At 36.3% G+C, this 9,368-nt stretch overlaps 1 long non-coding RNA gene across 1 annotated transcript; it reads left to right on the forward strand.

Moving 5' to 3' along the window:
* Window positions 1-107: 107 nt before the first annotated feature.
* On the forward strand, window positions 108-698 carry LOC103515033. The gene is made up of 2 exons (XR_001809669.2): window positions 108-433; window positions 541-698. It is a non-coding gene; the product is annotated as an uncharacterized LOC103515033 (long non-coding RNA).
* Window positions 699-9,368: the final 8,670 nt, after the last annotated feature.

The raw sequence follows: 9,368 nt of genomic DNA on the forward strand, positions 1-9,368 counted from the left end.
TCTTTGCTTTTCTGGGTCAAAATAAGTACTTTGGTATCTTGTTTAAATGCTGCTTGTGGTTCTTTTTTATATCGGTTACTTTGGTGTTATTCTCTGTTAGGTCTTTTATCAAGCATATTGAAAAAAAAAGGAAAAAAATCGACGATTTTGTCAGCAAGCTGAGAAAAGTTGTAGGTGTTGACTTGAACTTTTTTCGTATGCTACCTAACCCTTTGCTTTTCTGGGTCGAAATAAGTACTTTGGTATCTTGTTTAAATGCTGCTTATGGTTCTTTTTTATATCGGTTACTTTGGTGTTATTCTCTGTTAGGTCTTTTTGTGTCTAGCTTCCTTTTGTACAACTTTTCTTTATTTTGTCAGTGTTTTCTTGATTATTAGCTTGCTCTGGTATTTCAATTAGGACGTCTCTAAGGTTTAGTAGACTCGCGGTATAGGTGCTGTTGTACAACTTCTCTTTACTTTGTCAGTGTTTTCTTGATTATTAGCTTGCTCTGGTATTTCAATTAGGACGTCTCTAAGGTTTAGTAGACTCGCGGTATAGGTGCTGTTTAGTGTTTGCGGACATTTTGAACTTTGTTGGCGTATTTTTTAGTCTTGTCAAAGGGACGTGTGTCTAGGTTTTTAATGGTGCATGGTTTGTATCAGTTATTCCTATTAGAAGACACGTTAATGCTTTGTGACTGTTTCTTCTTTTGTGGATGGAAAAGAAAGGTTTTCTAGGTTGACCCAGTAACCCAGTAAAGATCATCATCATACCTATAATGATTAATATGATCATCATCGTCATCCTTTTCTTTTCGCGAATCCCAAACAATTCAATACGTGAGGGTACCTCGAACAAAAGAACCCATCTTCTATCATCGCCCAAGAGAGAAAATTATGGCAGATTATCACCCATGATAAGTTCACGTAAATCTTCATGCATGCCAATATGCCAGTCAGGTGGCATGAAATGCTACTGACATTCGAATGACAATACCGTAGTGTGTTTGTACAGCGGTGTGGGGTGATTGTAATACTTGTCATGCGGTATTACACTATTACCAAGACACGGTAATATGGAAAGGTATTAAAATGATAAATAAATATAAATAGATACTGACCCCTCTTCTCCAAACACAAGAGTCAATACAATGTCCAAATCTTCGAGTGACTGGGTTCCTGAATTCTAATACGGAACTTTATAAGTATCAGGAAACTGGGCACTTCGATATTTCGAATAGAATAGAATATACCTCAAAATACCTTTCCGACACCCTAGACTAGGGAAAACAATCCAATAATAGAGTTCTTCCACCCTAACTTGTGACACCCTATCACTATTTTTTCGCAGTATGCTATCGTTTTCACCACAGACAATTTGATTTCACATTGAATTTTGGCATTCAATCATGCTACGCCACTACATTCGTGACATACTACAGGCACTACGGATGTGTCATAGCATGCTATATTTCCATGTGACAGACTCCGGAGGTGGCCAAGTATGGAACAATGGGGATTGTGTGGTGTGGAAGAAAGGAAAAACGTCTAGATCCGTATCTGAAGTGACTGGGTTCCTGAATTCTAATACGGAACTTTATAAGTATCAGGAAACTCGGCACTTCGATATTTCGAATAGAAAAGAATATACCTCAAAATACCTTTCCGACACCCTAATAGACGAGGGAAAATAGTCCAATAATAGAGTTCTTCCACCCTAACTTGTGACAATGTGACACCCTATCACTATTTTTTCGCAGTATGCTATCGTTTTCACCACAGACAATTTGATTTAGCATTGAATTTTGAGTTTCAATCATGCTACGCCACTACATTCGTGACATACTACAGACACTATGTATGTGTCATAGCATGCTATATTTACATGTGACAGACTCCGGAGGTGGCCAAGTATGGAACAATGGGGATTGTGTGGTGTGGAAGAAAGGAAAAACGTCTAGATCCGTATCTGATGGAGATTTGGAGATATCGATGGAGATCAATGTTGGATATGTCACTCTATGTGTGAGGCAGATTCGAGTATTGTTCGATGTGATCAGGGGTGCCTAAACTACATAGTTAGGCACTTTTTTTCACTTTTCAAGAGGTTTGATTGAAAGAACTGCGACAGCGGAGGTCTTACCCTCCAAAAATCGAAGAGAGAAGGAAGATAGGATAGGAAAAATCCGGTCGTTCATAATAGGTATTATGAAATGAACGAAATTCGTTCTGGAGATCTGATCAGGGGTGCCTAAACTACATAGTTAGGTACTTTTTACTTTCCTTATCCTATAGGAAGGAAAGTAATGTAATCGGGCCAAATTTTCTATGGTCAGTTTTTAGTGTCAAAACACGTTTTGAGGTCCCTAGAGCCATTGGTCCGTGTGTGTGTCTGTCTGTGTGTGTGTGTCTGTCTGAAAACAAAATATCTCGAGAACGGTAAGAGCTAGAGAGTTGAAATTTGGTATGTAGTTGTCAAATGTGAAAAACAAAATATCTCGAGAACGGTAAGAGCTAGAGAGTTGAAATTTGGTATGTAGTTGTCAAATGTGACAAGGGTGCGACACGAAACTTTTGGTTAAGACCGGTGCAACGGTTGGCGGCATTTTACCGCTTTTTGGCGGTTTTCTACTTAATGGTTAGCTACTTATTTACATTTAAGTAATGACTTAATGAGAGTGAGTGTACCTAAGTGTTCACTCACCTTTACTTACTGTCACTTTCATCACACACCACCTCTGTTACCAAAGTAGTATAGGGCTTTATGCGACACGAAACTTTTGGTTTAGACCGGTGCAACGGTTGGCGGCATTTTACCGCTTTTTGGCGGTTTTCATAGGCTGTAGGCACGGTGGGTAATATCGAAGAATTTGGGAATTTTTGTGGTAAAGCAGAGTTTTTCACAACTTAAATTTTGTGGATATCACAGCATTCTCTATGTGCCTCTTTTTCAGTCAATTTCCATATTTCAATAATCTTTTTATAGTGGTGATTTCGCCACCGGTGCAGCGGTGGCTACTTGATTTAAAGCATCAACTACCTCAAATGTCCTCAAGAAAAAAAAAATGTTTATAATGTGGACATTTTTGTTGATCGACATCACTTATAGTGTGGACTCTGCTCTACAAATACGATTCTCAATCTCGATCGTTACTAGCATAATTAAATTGAACCACACTTGTGGTCACAGGACTGATAATGTTCTACTTATATCCAGATAGAATCAACATTCCGATGTGATATCGATGAGTGTTTTTCTAGTTTTGCTTCTTGTAATTTTTATAGTGCCATGTAATCAACGCAAGCAACTTTCGTTTATTCACCAGAAAGAAAAGTGAAGATATTGTAATTGCAGAAGGCACAGGTAGGTCTAATAATTATGAACAAGGTGTCCTGAAAGTAGTAGATTTATCTAAATGGAATAGGTGGTCTTAGATAAAACACCTTGTAAATGTGCGCGAGATGCGGTTGGCGGTATTTTGACCGCTTTTGGACAGATTTCGACCGTTTTTTGGTGGTTTTCAGCTATAGCAACAAAACGGTTAGACATATTGTAAAAGTTATGGTAAAAGAACACTCAAATAAGCATCATTCAATAGGATGAGGAAAGTCGTGTGATGTTCACACCAGATTTTTATCTCCTAAAACCTGAGCACAAGTTTAGTGTTTATGACACCCTACCAGAGAATTTACTAGGGACTTTCTCCTCAAAGGCTCCTTTTTTCTTTTTTTCAGAGGTTTGATTGAAAGAACTGCGACAGCGGAGGTCTTATCCTCCCAAAATCGAAGAGAGAAGGAAGATAGGATAGGAAAAATCCGGTCGTTCATAATAGGTATTATGAAATGAACGAAATTCGTTCTGGAGATACGGAGGTCTTATCCTCCCAAAATCGAAGAGAGAAGGAAGATAGGATAGGAGAAATCCGGGCGTTGATAATATTATGAAATGAACGAAATTCGTTCTGGAGATATTTTACTGACCCTTTTTCCAATTTTATTCCGGGTCGGCGTTACCCTCCTTTTTCCTTGTCACGGGCTGATTTGCCTGTGGATGCTACCTCAGATCTTAGCTCACTGTATAGATATAAATGATTGTGTCGTCGAAAGCACCAGGTCAAGGAGGGTAGATATATCCTGACATCCTACCCCTCCATACCTTCCTATCCAACGCCTCCTCCCTTCTCCATCCCTTTTCTCTCAAGTCTTCTTCAACGTTATCTCTCCTCCTCAGTTTTGAGTTTAGTAAATTATCCAGTAGGTATAATAGATCCCTAACGATCTGTCCCGTTTTTTGGGCAAGATTTGAGTTTAGTACATATGTATGTATCAATAGCAATAACTCCAGAATGGTTTGGCGAATATTTTGGGCACCCCTGGTAGGATTCTGTCCGATCTCGATTTTCAAGTGAAAGGGGATTTAAAATCGGAAGGATCTGAAATCTTGACTAATTATGATTATCGCCTGTCGAAGTGATTGTCCGTATGTCCGTCCGTCTGTTTGTGCCATATGTCCGTCAATGAAGGGTCAGAAAAGGCAAGAACTTCACCAGCCTAGTAAGCTCTAAAGGTACGCCTGTCTTGTAAGTAATATATAGGTACAGGTGAATCTATGTTGTCGAAGCATTGTACGGTTTTAAGACACACCTTTAGACCTTTTTTATTTTTTATTTTTTCTTTTTCAAGAGAGATAGAAACCAAAGGATAAATCCGTAAATTGAGGATTCTCATTTTATTATTCTTTCCTAGTTTTTTTTTCAAGAGGTTTCATAAATTAATCGAACTGTAACTCCTAAAATCTTATCGTCCCGAAATCGAAGAGAGAAGGAACACAGGATAGGAGAAAGCCAGCCGTTCCGAGAACGAATCTTTCCTAGTTTAACGTTTTGCCCTTTTCTATGAAATTTCTCTCTCTGTGTCTGTGTGATGTCCGTATCATATTTCCTAGAGCGTTTTGGCTGAGGTCCATGTACGATTCTAGCATCTTGCATTTTTTACGTTTGAAAAATATTTCTATTTTATGCCACAGAGAGAGTTGTAAAACACACTTGAATTATTGTAATTCCCCACAATCAACATCTCCACTAATAATTTGTAAATTTGTCATCTCCACCAACAATGAAATATTGATAAATCCTTGAATAGGGTAACTGTACCATTTATTCGCCCACCTAAAAAACGTACCATTTATAAGCCCACCTGTACCATACGCCACATAAGTCTGAACTGGACGAACTTTTTCAAGATCCAATTTCATCAAAAGAAAGGGCTTTAAAAACCGCTATCGAACCAGTGCTGTTCAAAAATTGTAGTCATAAAAACAAAAATTATAAAAATAAATGTGGGCATGTGGGCCAATAAATGGTACGTTTTTTAGGTGGGCGAATAAATGTTACACTTACCCTAGGTTCGTGAAACTCTTGGGCACTGTGACATCTCCACTAATAAATTGTTAATTTGTCATATCCACTAACAAGGAATAATATGTCATCTCCACCAATTTGGCTTGAACAGACAGAGGCTCAGTTATTTGCACAACGGATAGTTTTCAATGACAAACTATCTCCGGTATCGACACCTATCTAAATAGGTTTACAATTTTATATGAGCCAATTAATTAAAAGCTAAAAAATCGTGCTTTTGAAGAAAGTTCCAAGTTCTAACACCCTGTCTGAAGAAGAGTCCAAATCTTTTTTTATTCGTTTTGACCTCACGATGGTACTAGCTTGACCCCTATGCGCTAATATCAAGGAATAAATAAAAGCCAATAAATTAATAACTAATACTCTTCATACCAAGCTTTAAAAAGTTCTGGAGAGAGTCTTTCGCATATATCATAAATGCAACAGCAACTTTCTTTGCCAATCGACGAGAGTTTGAACTCAGAGTAGGTAAGTAATTAAAAAAAAAAAAAAAAAAAAAAAAAAAAAAAAAAAAAAATTAAATTTACATTTAAGTATACTTAATGGTTAGCTACTTATTTACATTTAAGTAATGACTTAATGAGAGTGAGTGTACCTAAGTGTTCACTCACCTTTACTTACTGTCACTTTCATCACACACCACCTCTGTTACCAAAGTAGTATAGGGCTTTGTAATCTGTTCAACTTGTGGGTATAATCAACCTGTCTTGGTGGTGTAGTGGTCAAAAAGCTCTATGCTCTTTGCTCCCCTCTCCACTCTGTTTTTAACCTTAGGTTAAGAACGTCTCAATCGACAGCTGCTGCAACTCATTATAGGCTGTACTAGGGCTTTGTAATCTGTTCAACTTGTGGGTATAATCAACCTGTCTCGGTGGTGTAGTGGTCAAAAAGCTCTAATGCTCTTTGCTCCCCTCTCCACTCTGTTTTTAACCTTAGGTTAAGAACGTCTCAATCGACAGCTGCTGCAACTCATTTTAGGCTGTAGGCACGGTGGGTAATATCGAACAATTTGGGAATTTTTCGTGGTAAAGCAGAGTTTTTCACAACTTTTGTGGATACAGCATTTCTAAGTGTCTCTTTTGCAGTCAATTTCCATATTTCAATAATCTTTTTACAGTGGTGATTTCGCCACCGGTGCAGCGGTGGCTACTTGATTAAAGCATCAACTACCTCAAATGTCCTCAAGAAAAAAATGTTTATAATGTGGACATTTTTGTTGATCGACATCATTTATAGTGTGGACTCTGCTTTACAAATACGATTCTCAATCTCGTTGCTAGCATTTTAAATTGAACCACACTTGTGGTCACAGGACTGATAATGTTCTACCTATATCCAGATAGAATCAACATTCCGATGTGATATCGATGAGTGAATTCTTATTAATCACTATTTCATTTCCTTTAGTTTCACTTTCAGACCCGCTAGCTTTGTTTCAATTCCACAGCTACTGGATTGTATGGAAAACGAGCACCACATACGTACAACAAAAGTAGTAGTCGTTATCCATTCAATTCAATAATTTTTTGCTATTACTTTCATTCCCAAGGTAACTAACTTTAATTTGTATATAACACGCAAACTTGGCTTTGTGTTGTATTGTAACAACTTTGAACTTCCAACTTCCCATTTATTTCTCATATTGATATGTAATTTCTCACGTAGGTTGGTGTAATTTGATCTTGGAGGTAGGTACTTCCTATGAGAAAATAGACAAGTATGTACCTAGTTATGTACCTAATGGTATGTACCTTTATCCTTTTTAAGTTGGTATCGTGTATGGCTATAGTATTTTCACTTTTATCATAAGTACCTATCTCTAGTATTTTCACCTCTGTTGGTGTAATTTTATATTTGAGGTAGGTACTTCCTATGAGAAAATAGACAAGTAGGTAGTTATGTACCTAATGGTATGTATACCTTTATCCTTTTTAAGTTGGTATCGTGTATGGCTATAGTATTTTCACTTTTATCATAAGTACCTATCTCTAGTATTTTCACCTTTAGGTATCTATACCTACCTTATAGGTACCTGACAATCATACTTACTTCACTTTTAACTTTTCAAGTTTTAACCTCATAAAGTTTTAACCTTGTGGCCTCATAATTATCAGACTCTTAATTTTACATCTTTACTTTATCGTGCTTTTGAGATTCCAATGGCGGTCCTTTGGTGATGAATCCAATGTTTTATATGTACCTACTGGGACTACACGTTTATCATTCATTGTACCTAGGTATGTCGGGATTTTTTTTTTTTTTTTTTAATTTGTTTGGAGGTATAGGCCCGTTAGCTAGATCTGTGAATAAATACCTACATATTGCTGTATTTTCCACTAAATTACATTTGAAAAAAAATCCACTTTCCACTTCAGAAATTTTCATCAAATTGGAATGAAATGGAAATTAAATTCGAGAAGGAACAAAGTAGAAAAAGTGATTTTTTTTTTTAAATGCATGCTACCTGCGTGTTTGAGGAAACCAAAATCGGAAGCTGATACAATGAAATCATTATCTACATGATGTTTTTATGTACCTATGTATCTACCTACTACCTAGTTTTTCAACGAAAGAAGTAAGCTCTATTGTTTGAACTAAACGATATTCCCCTAGTTTGATTGGTTACTTCCTTCTGATTGATTGGTTACTTCAGCGGCATTCATCCTTCCAGAGGGAGAGAGAGAGAGAGAGTTCTAGCGGTTTGAAATTTATTTTTAGAAGCGTATTCTTTACATACCTACAGATTTTCACTTTTAGGTATATCAGTTTTTTTTAATTTTTTTTAGCCTTACTTTTGAAGACACCTATAAACCCTTCTTCTTGTTATTCTTGCTATTCTTCTTCATTTTCTATCAGTTCAATTATTACTGATTATTCCCTCACAGCTACAAGTGGTATTGATGTGCCTTTAAATTTCTCCTTTACGCAAACTTTCAATTTGTAGAAAAACACTATCAATGATGGATAAAGAATTAAGAAGTGGTGACACATAAAAGGATATGACACATAAAAGAATTAAGAAGAGATGACACATAAAAGGATTATCTTTTATAAACGGTCAAATATGCAATAGTTTAAAATCCAGTCTGGTTAAACCTAGCATCTCATGAATGTCAAAGAGCCAAGTCATAACTCATAACTCTGAAGATGTCATCACAAGGATCTCGTAAAACTCGTAAAAATAAAACTTTGAATAGGTAGGCAGAACATATCCTTTCTACTCTAACATTTTCTGTCTTAAAACAAACCTAAAATGGGTATTTCTATTTCATCTCTTCGAATAAAAAGTACCTAAGGAGAAGAAGAAGAAGAAGAAGAAAAAGAGAAAAATTAATGCCTAGGACAGAGTTTAAACTCCGAATAACTCTTGTTTCAAGCAATTTTACATATTAGTTTTGGATTTTTCTGATGCCAATCAGATTCCTTAAATGCTTACCTATTCCAAGAGTTAAACAATGTGAGTTTAAACTCCCAATGGTGGTCTCAGCCATAAGTGCATCCACATTTACTTATGCGACTGGCAACTTTTGCTCGACTTGAGAACTAATGGCGATTTCAAATTCCCATCGAGACCAATTTTATTAATTAGAAAAAGTTCCATAAAGTTGACACACCTATAGCCCGCTCGACGAAAGTATCCACTAATGAAAATTACTAGTGTAGATGTATAATGTATAATATGTATAATGTATAATAATATATAGATAGGTACCTAGGTATAGCTTACATAGGTAAATTATTATTATTGTAACCCTCACTCAGTTGTCATATAAATGGAGCAGTTCCAAATGGGTAAAAATTATAAATAAATGGTCGATTCCTATGTAAAAAGTTGGGGAAATCCAAATCTGAGGTCAAAACTCCCAAAAAATAAGTGTAAAAGGTCGAAAATTCAATTTTTATTTTCCGTCCTAATGAAAGAGTTCAAATATGTGTGACGTCAGACTTTACGCAGTTGTTTTTTTTT

This window comes from Diaphorina citri, unplaced genomic scaffold (assembly GCF_000475195.1).
Source record: "Diaphorina citri unplaced genomic scaffold, Diaci psyllid genome assembly version 1.1 scaffold1261, whole genome shotgun sequence".
NCBI lineage: Eukaryota > Metazoa > Arthropoda > Insecta > Hemiptera > Psyllidae > Diaphorina > Diaphorina citri.